At 36.6% G+C, this 9,776-nt stretch overlaps 1 pseudogene; it reads left to right on the forward strand.

Moving 5' to 3' along the window:
- Positions 1-8,803: 8,803 nt before the first annotated feature.
- On the forward strand, positions 8,804-9,274 carry LOC138378548 (large ribosomal subunit protein uL23 pseudogene; annotated as a pseudogene).
- The last annotated feature ends 502 nt before the right edge of the window (positions 9,275-9,776 follow it).

Genomic DNA, 9,776 nt, shown 5'->3' on the forward strand with positions numbered 1-9,776 from the left:
ATAAAACTTGCATAGGTCTTAGGCCTGTGGACCAATGCAGATTTTCTTAATTTCCATATAACAATGGTTAAAAAAAACATAAATAATTTAAAACTTTTCCCCATCCTTTAATTATAGTTCTCTATTCAGTTATCACTGTATTTTCTAACACCGTGTAATCCAGCAGTATGCCTAAACCAGACTTCCTAGTTATGTTCATATATCCATTCAAAAATATTTTATGAGCACCTACTATGTGTCTGGCACAGATATGTAGCAGATATACAAGTGAACAAAACAGATAAAATTCCTGCTTTCGTGAAGTTATATTTTGTTGGGTCCCTACATGCTAACCATTCTGAACAATATCAGCACAGAATTATAAAGCTTTTTGCTATGCTTTGAATGTATGTGTCTATGTAAGCCCATTTGTGCTGCTATAACAGAATACCTGATACTAGGTAATTTATAAAGAACAGAAATTTATTTCTCACAGTTCTGGAGTGTAGAAAGTCCAACATCAAGGCACAGGTATCTGATGTCTAGTGAGTGTCCAAACTCTGCTTTCAAGATGGTGCCTTGATGCTACACTCCAGAAGGGGAGGAACAGTGTGCTTCATATGGATGAAGGAAGAAGGGTGGAAAAGGATGAACTCCCTCTGTCAAGCCCTTTTATAATGGTATTAATCCATTCATAAGAACACAGCCCTCAAGACATAAATACCTCTCAAAAGGCCCCACCTGCCAAAATTATTGCATTGGAGATTCAGTTTCCAACATAAATTTTAAGAAACACATTCAAACCATAGTAGTGTCCCTCCAAGATTCATATGTTAGAACCTAATACTCAGTGTGATAGTATTAAGAGGTGGTGCCTTTTGGGAAGTGATTAAATCATGAGCACTCCACTCTCATGAATAGGATTAGTGCTTTTATAAAAGAGGTTGAAGAGAGCACCCTAGTCCCTTTTTTGGCCTTATGTCCCTTCTTCCATGTTAAGACACAGTGTTCATCCCTTCTGGAGGATGCAGCAATAAGGCACTGTCTTGAAAGCAGAGAGCAAGCCCTTACCAGACACGAAATCTGCCAGTGTCTTGATCTTGAACTTTCCAGACTCTAGATTGGGAGAAATAAATTTCCATTATTTATAACCCAGTCTATGATATTTTGTTATAGCATAGGGAATGGACTAAGACACCTTTCAATAGAAATTTTACAAACAGTGGAAAGAAACATGGAGACAATTTATGATAAATTAACCCAAAGAAGCAGAATGGAAAAAAAATATGCACTTAATCAATAAGGTAATGCACATAATAATCATTTCTACCATTAATGGAGCTCACATAAATAAATAATAGTTATAATGTATTGAGCTCTTGAATAGTACCATATGCTTCATCTCATTGAATTCCTATATCAAGTATGTAATTAATTACTATTATTGTCCCTAGGTTTCAGATGAGGGCGCTAAAGCTCACATAAGTTAAGGCAGGGATGGGATGGGAAGAAGAGGACAACTCTCCTGAAGGCACAGAGTCTGGAACTTACAACTAGTACTTGCCTTACCCCACCAGAGAAAAGTCAATCAAATGCAAGGATGAATAATACACCAAATGCAATTCCTGCTTTTTAGGAGCTCATGAGTCATCCAAAGTTGTAGATAACTGAAAACAATAACACTTACTATGCACTTATTATTACCTCAGTGCTGTGCTAAACCATTTCATGATGCTTTATTTCCCTTAATCCTTATAACAAGCCTATAAAATAAGTACTGTTGGTTTCTATATTTTAAAGATGAGGAAACCAAGAACAACTTGCCTAAGGTCACATATCTAGCTAATTAGGGAGCCACAATAAGGATTGCAGCATATATGAAAAAGAAATTTGTGTGCTAAGGTGAAGTGTTTATAGATGATATTCCTTTGGAAAATTATCTTCAATAACTTGCTTTCATCCTCTTTCCTGTAGAAAACAAAGCACTCACACAGATGATATTTTGGTAAGTCATTTTCTACCTATGACACTGGGAGATTCATTTGTTCCACACACATTAGCTACCAGCTCCATTCTTGACTGCGTGAATCCAGTGGTTCTCAATACTGTGTAAATCCAGCTCTCCCGTACCTGTGGAGGAATGACCTCAGAGAGCAAGCAGAGGTTTTCTTAGCTCTTTTTATTTCTCTTTCTCTTCCCCTCTCTTTCCCTGCCACCCCCCTTTCAAGTAGACATATGATTCCTGTTATCAGCAACACTTAAAGCAGCTCTTCTCCCGTATTTTAATATTTTAATGAAGGTTTGTTCTGACACTGGTATTAATTGGTATTTAATATCACTTCAGTAAGAGAGGATATGTGTTTAATTATATATAGACACACACACATATATATATATATATATATATGAAATTAATTTATTCTGTGGGTATGGAGGTTAGAAGATGATAGAAGCATGTAAGCAGTCTGAGATGGTTGACTCACAGGGAAATGACTAAGAGTCCCCAAAATGCTATGACTTGGACACAAACTAACATGAGGACATTCACTCTCAGGGATTATAAAATTCCTATACATACTTTAGAAGCAGAGTTCTTAGAGCTAGCAAATATGGCTACATAAGAAATATTTTAGGGAGTGTAAGAAGTTGTTCTTTTAAATCATTATCATATGATAGCTATTTAGAACTATTAAATTCTGGGTTTTCCTGAAAATTATAAAAGCTAAAATGTATATATCTATGATGGACTGACATGTGGGGTGACTAGAAAAGAATAAAATATAATAGCTTAGAAAACCTCAGAAATAATGAAACTAAGCTGAAAGGAGTAAAATGGAATTTCCTGAAACTTAGTGGCAAAATTAAAACTGGATACCCTGTCCACTATGACATTTGTGGAAATGCATTCTACAATGCCCCTTCTAAAATTCCAAAACAGAACCATAACCCGGAAGTCAACCTCAACAATAATCAAGGAAGGCTTTACAGTTTAAACAAGTAATTTGGACAATATTAGTTGAAATGGAAACATTTATTGGTTTGCTAAATGGTATGCCTTTCACTGAAAATTGAACCAAATTCTAGCTATCTAGATTATTAAAATATCAGATATTAGAGATTAGAAAGCATCAACTTAAATTTTCATATTTTACGTGAGGAAGCAGGTTTCCTCATAGGAGTTCGCTGACTAGTTCTAAGGCACATGATGAGTGAGAGCACAGCTGGAATTAGAATGCTGGACTCCAAGTTAAGTGCTATTCTTTTTATTAGTTGTATTTTAAGTTTCTTTAGATTCTTTAGAATGAGATCATTTTCTGACTTTTTGTCTGTTCCTAAGGAAAACATCGAAGAAGGCCCACTTTAGCCTTGGCTTCCCTCAGCATTCCCATTCTGTTAACAAGCTCAGCACTGCTGTCCTCCACACAGCCCAATCCTTCTGGGCAATGTTTCATATTCTAGGCCTTTGTCATCCCACTCCACAGGGATGCCACAATTTTGAATGCCAAAAAAAAAAAAAATTGGAATCTCCAACAGTGGGATTTCAAGCCTTAGAACAAAGCTCAAAAAGGAAGGGGAACTTTATATATCCTCAAATCACAAATAGTTTCATATACAAATATTCTACTCCTGGATCGTACACATCTCTGACTATGTTTTATTTTTGTAATTCCAAAGTCAAAATTCAACTTAGTATTTCCCATAGACCCTAATGCAAGCCATGAGTACAGAGTCCCAGATTGGCTCACCAATGAACATTTGCAACAAGGCTATTTCAGGCAACTTAATGACCCAATTGCTCAGCAATCAAATCAATTGCTCGGCATCTGACCTTTAAGTAGATGAAAATCTATATCCCTGACAAATCAAGCCTCTCACAGTCTTTTATAAAAAAGAAGAAGAAGAAGAAGGAGGAGGAGGAGGAGGAGGAGGAGGAGGAGGAGGAGGAGGAGGAGAAGAAAAGACACCAGAGTATTAACCACTATGAGATACCAGAACAAACTACCTCATAATTTAGCAAAATATGTAATCACTTTTTCTCTCTCACAAATGGATCAGTACACATACAGATTCAGTTCCAAATATAACCACCAAGTAACTACAACTGCACCAAGATGGCTAAGAATTCTCTCCTTTTTACACAAAATATAGGTTACTGAAGAAGTGTTGCAGAATATGGATTAATCACACTCCTTGCTCCAGGAATAGTGTTATATCTATATTACTACTTTTTAGAAGAATAATTTTCTTCAACCCAAAAATCTACAGAGAGAAATATGGCTTGTGTCATTAAAACATATTGCCATGAAGTATTTTCTACCACATAAGTGAGGAGAATTCTTTCTGGTTATTATAGTGCTTCTATTTAAAGGTGCTTTTTAAAAAAATAAGTCATAGGCATGACTGACTGCATTTTTCATGATGTGCATAATAATGGCCGTTTCTTAAAGTTCCTTGACAGAATTGGTCAATACAGGCCCTGAAACCTATAGAAATAGCTCACAGACAGCATTCTACTTAGCAAAGGGAACCATGTGGCCCTCAAAGTGTCCTTGCTTCTCTTGGCACAGCCTGGAAAATCATTTGTGCATTTTCCTACAATGACAGACAAATACCATTTGTTTTAAAAACTATCCTCTCTTTTTCTCTGAAAGTAAACCTATGCTTCCAGAATTTTTTTTTCTGACTCTGTAAAGTGAAAGTACAACTGGCTTAGAGAAAGGAGAGCCCCACTTCAATCTCCATTCAAGTTCTACATTTGGAGAAAAAAAAACTAAAGATAATTCATCATGTATTAATTCTGAATGAGGCCTGAGTCTCTTATTTATTAATTAGTGTTTAAGATATCAACATATGTGCTCCATATACAAATTAAAAAATGTTTCTCATAGAGTTTATCTCCTTGACACTATCCAACTGCCAGGCACAACAGTCTCTGGAATATTGAACAAGCTAATACAGGTGCCACAGTGATGCACTTTTGCAGTTAGTAGCAGAACATAAAGCACAGAGTTCTTAAGTGTTTGGTTGTAGCCACATATCCTCAATCCTGACAATAAAAGAACAAAACTTCTCAATATCTCATTGCAACAGTTAATAGCATTAAATATCCCAAACCAACATTATAAAGTTAAGCGAACAATGAATGCAACACATAAAAAACAAGGGAACGCAGTAATATTTTATTCTCTATAGCCCAACTAATATGCCTCTTTCCATTATAACTACACTTTCTGGTTTGAATGGGATTTTTGTCTTTTGGAATAATTTGGTACATTTCCATGTACATATTAAAGTATGAAAATGCAATTATTATCATGTAATGCATTTCATGTTCAGTCAATTTGGTTATTTTCTGGTCTAAAACGCTAATATCTATTTAATTAAGAGAGAGAAAGGAGAGAGAGAGAGAAGAAAAAATAGAGTGAGAGAACAAGTGAGAGTGCTCATGAGAGTGAGAGCTGTTGTTCAGGACCATAATTGAAAGCTAACAAGATGTTTCATTACTACCCAGATACGATCCAATTCCACCTATAATTTTTTACTGGGAGAAAAACGAGTGCTTTATGTTCGATTAATTCTGAAGAATTTTTTATTGTTTATAATATTTTTATAATATACTCTGTAAAGGTAATAAATTGTGTCATTTTCCATTTGCTTTCTACATTCTATCTAATCAGCTTGTGAATAACAAGGAGTACTATGAAGTGGCAATGCAATCTTGAATACACATGGAAACAGACAGCACCACAAATCTGCCTGCCTATTACTTTCAGTGAAGCTAATAATCAAAAGTGCCTCTTATAAAAAGTACTACATACTAAAGCTTCAGAGAATTCAGAGGGCATCTCAGATAACTGCTACGCATAACTGTTCACGAAGGTCAAAATAACTAATATAACATGGGATGTGTCTGCCCAGGGGAAGGGAGGTTTTTTAAAATCTTGCAGAGGCCCCAGCTTTCTTGTGGGGTGATAGGACAAACGCAAGGGTAGTTCACTCAGGAAAGGAAGAAACCGATCTAAGCAATTATAAGAAGTCACTAACACTGCTCAGCTCTTTTACATACATTATTTCAGTGCTTTCCAACTGTATTAATTAGAATTTTCTTCAGTTGTAACAGAAAAATATAAAATAATCATGGCTTAAAATTGATTTATTTCACATAAAGGTCCAGCTTGATGGATCAGGCTAATACAGGTGCTCCACAATAACCAGGGGTTCCAGGATCACAGTGTCTTATTGTTCTATCTTTTTCAATTCATAATCCAAAATGGATACTCCAGCTTCAACATAACTTCTCTGCATCCCAGCAAGCAGCAAAGGAACAAAAAATACAGAGTCCGTGCTTTTTCTTTATAAGCATTCCCAGATGTTGCACATGTCATTTGTGCTTGTGTCCCATTGGTCATAACTTAGTCACATGGCCGCTCAGAGTTGCATGGGAGGCCATGGAATGAAATAATTAGTCAGATACCTCAATGGTCAGCTAAAAGTTATCTGACCATAGGAGAAAGTGAGAATGGATACTGGAAGCCAATTAGCAGCCCCTGTCACAACAAGTAGCCTGTGGAGCTTAAGTGGTCAGTTATGGCAAAGAGACCCTAATTCATGTGTATACCAAATATTAGCTACAGATGGAACAAATAATATATCTCCCAGATATATACCTGCTATATAATAAAATGTAAATTTATTTCAAAGTATTTTTAAATTCTGGACAGCGCTTTTATCATTGGATATTTTCCCAATCAGTCAATATTAATGCATACCTACATTATGTGGGGAAGAGGAAACTGAAGCTTAGAGAGGTAAAATGACCTGCAGCTAGTCAGTGGAAGATCTAGGATCCTTACCTAGGTCTGTGTGTTCCACAACCTCTAAGCAAGCAATGTTGATAATTTCTCATGAGGTTCTACAAAGATGGTGAAAAACAAACATGAACACTGAGCAACCTCACTTGTATACCATCCTCAGTACTAGGCTAGCTAAAAAGAATTTGGGGCAAGGTTTGTCGTGTCTGGTGTAAGAGAAACCAAAATGGGGAATATAGTTAGAGCCAGAGCTCTTACGTTGACCATCAAGACCTCCCAGCCACAGGGTAAAACTGAGAAATTCACAGATATTGGCAAGTACTGGCAGGCTCTAACAAACAACACTAGAGATCACTAATTTAAGGAGTAAGGGTGTTGGCTCCCCACTTTATGGCCCAATTTTATATCCTCTGCTCAACCTTAAGGCCAAAAAGTCAGCATCATATACTGGATATAATTATGCTTTAGATTCAGACATACTCAGGTTTGAATATTCACTCTGCCAAGTACTAGCTGTCTGACCCAAAGATAGTGCTGTTTACAGTGTGTTCTTTCCAGTATGTTACACAATATGATACAGCTAACACTTCTTAAGCAATCATTACGTGCTAGGCATTGTGCTAACTGCTTTATAAGCATTGCCTTTTAATCCTTAACACTGGGAGTGAAATACTAATTTTAACTCCATTTTACAGATGATGAAAATAAGGTGGGGAGAAGTGAAGTGATTTATCCAAGACCATACAACTAGCAAGTGGCAGAGAAAAACTTTAAATTTGAGAATTGTACTTCAAAGCATTAAGCTGTACTGCTCATCACTGATATTTGACAAGGGATGTGATGGATCCTGATCTATGTTTTTAGAAAGGCACATTTTTGGCAGCATGAAAAATGGAGAATTGCTTGATTAGAGATCAGGAGTCCAATTATAAGGCTCTTGCAAGAGAATTATGGTAGTGGCAGTGGAGGAGGGAAATGTACAGCAGTTGTTGCTGATATTGCTGCTATCTAACCAGATAATGGACTCAGGAGGACAAGGTAAAGAAAGGTATTTCTGGATTGAAAGACTAGGGAAGTGGTGACGTCATTAACAACCAAAGTAATACCTCCTGACACCCCCCCCTCCTAAAAAATATGATTGATCATCTTTGAGGTATGTGAAACAGATGGTAAGCAGAACATGGGGAGCAGAGGGAGAAAATCAGTTCAGTTTTAGACATGTTGAATTTGAGTTATTGGTGTTGGACATATATACTTATCACATATGCAGCTATTTTGCAGTTAATGTAATAGGAAGTTAACAGAGCATTTTAAAAATTCAACTGTGAAAATAAAATACCCTGAAGAATTAAGTTTATAAAAGTGAATATAATTGAAGGTGGTTGATAATCCTAGCCTGGCCTATCTCAGAGGGCTATTATGAAGATTTGGGGAGACAGATAGAAAATGTCCTATTAACTATAATATGGTATACAAATAGGAATAATTGGCATGCTATTATAGATGTCTAATAGACAGGTGGACACTGGGGGGAAGATGCTAAAGGTAAAAATAGCTTGAGAGTTGTTAGCATACAGGAACTCCAAGTGGTAGAATATATTTTATTTTTTAACTCACCTTATTTGTATAACTTGAAAACAAATCAAATCAGAGCGAAGAAATATAAATTGAAGTATAAGTGGATTGCAAACCTGGTTTTCTACTTAACCTTCAAAGTGTAACAGCCCTTCTAAAGTCAAACAAAATAGAAAGTGTTCCATTTGCTGAGTCTATTAGGAAGAAGTTTATCTTTTATTCCCCGCCACCGCCTAGTGCTTCATACTTTAGGAAATACCCCATATATGATGCTCTTTCTTTTCAAACCCTAGGAAGGAGAATAAGTTGGATATATTCCATAAAATGGCTTTTGTGGATTTAAAAATAAGATTAGCATTTGGCTCATTAACAAATCTTTGTGGAAGAGTTTCCACTGAAAAAAGCGTATTTAAAAGTTATGTGGGCCTTTTCATAAGATGGCGCCGAAAGCAAAGAAGGAAGCTCCTGCCCCTCCCAAAGCTGAAGCCAAAGCAAAGGCTTTGAAGGCCAAGAAGGCAGTGCTAAAAGGCGTCCACAGCCACAAAAAAAAGAAGATCCATACATCACTCACCTTCCGGCGGCCAAAGACACTGAGGCTCTGGAGGCAGCCCAAATATCCTCGGAAGAGCGCCCCCAGGAGAAACAAGCTCAATCACTATGCCATCATCAAGTTCCCCTTGACCACTGAGTCTGCCATGAAGAAGATAGAGGACAACAACACACTTGTGTTCATTGTGGATGTCAAAGCCAATAAGCACCAGATCAAACAGGCTGTGAAGAAGCTCTATGACATTGATGTGGCCAAGGTCAACACCCTGATCAGGCCTGATGGAGAGAAGAAGGCATATGTTCGACTGGCTCCCGATTATGATGCTTTGGACGTTGCCAACAAAATTGGGATCATCTAAACTGAGTCCAACTGGCCAATTCGCCAATTCTAAATATATTATCTTTTCACCTTAAAAAAAAATAAAAAATAAAAGTTATGTGGGAAAATTAATATGTAGAAATTTTATTGTTCCATAAGTACATATAATATAGTACAGGAATGTTACAGAGAAAATTATTACACGAGCAGAAGGAGTTAACATGCAGTTGAAAGTACATCTAACTACATAATGAAACAGAGGAAGGTAATCATTATTTAAAAGTGCATGGCATAGGCAAAATGAATAGGGTCATTTTCATAATGTCTTTGTGGGTTATGAGCCAAATCTTCCCTAAGAATATGAAAAAATGAAAATGAAAAAGTTACTTAGTCTCCTGAAGCTTCTCTCATATGTAACTGCACAATTAGCCAGGGATAATATCCAATCGTTTCTAAACTACCTGTACCTTTGCACACTAAAATAAAGCATTTCACAGAAGCATCTGCTGGCAGCATTGCAAAGGCATTTCCACTAGAGATCA

The sequence above is a fragment of the Eulemur rufifrons genome, chromosome 30 (assembly GCF_041146395.1).
Source record: "Eulemur rufifrons isolate Redbay chromosome 30, OSU_ERuf_1, whole genome shotgun sequence".
Taxonomy (NCBI): domain Eukaryota; kingdom Metazoa; phylum Chordata; class Mammalia; order Primates; family Lemuridae; genus Eulemur; species Eulemur rufifrons.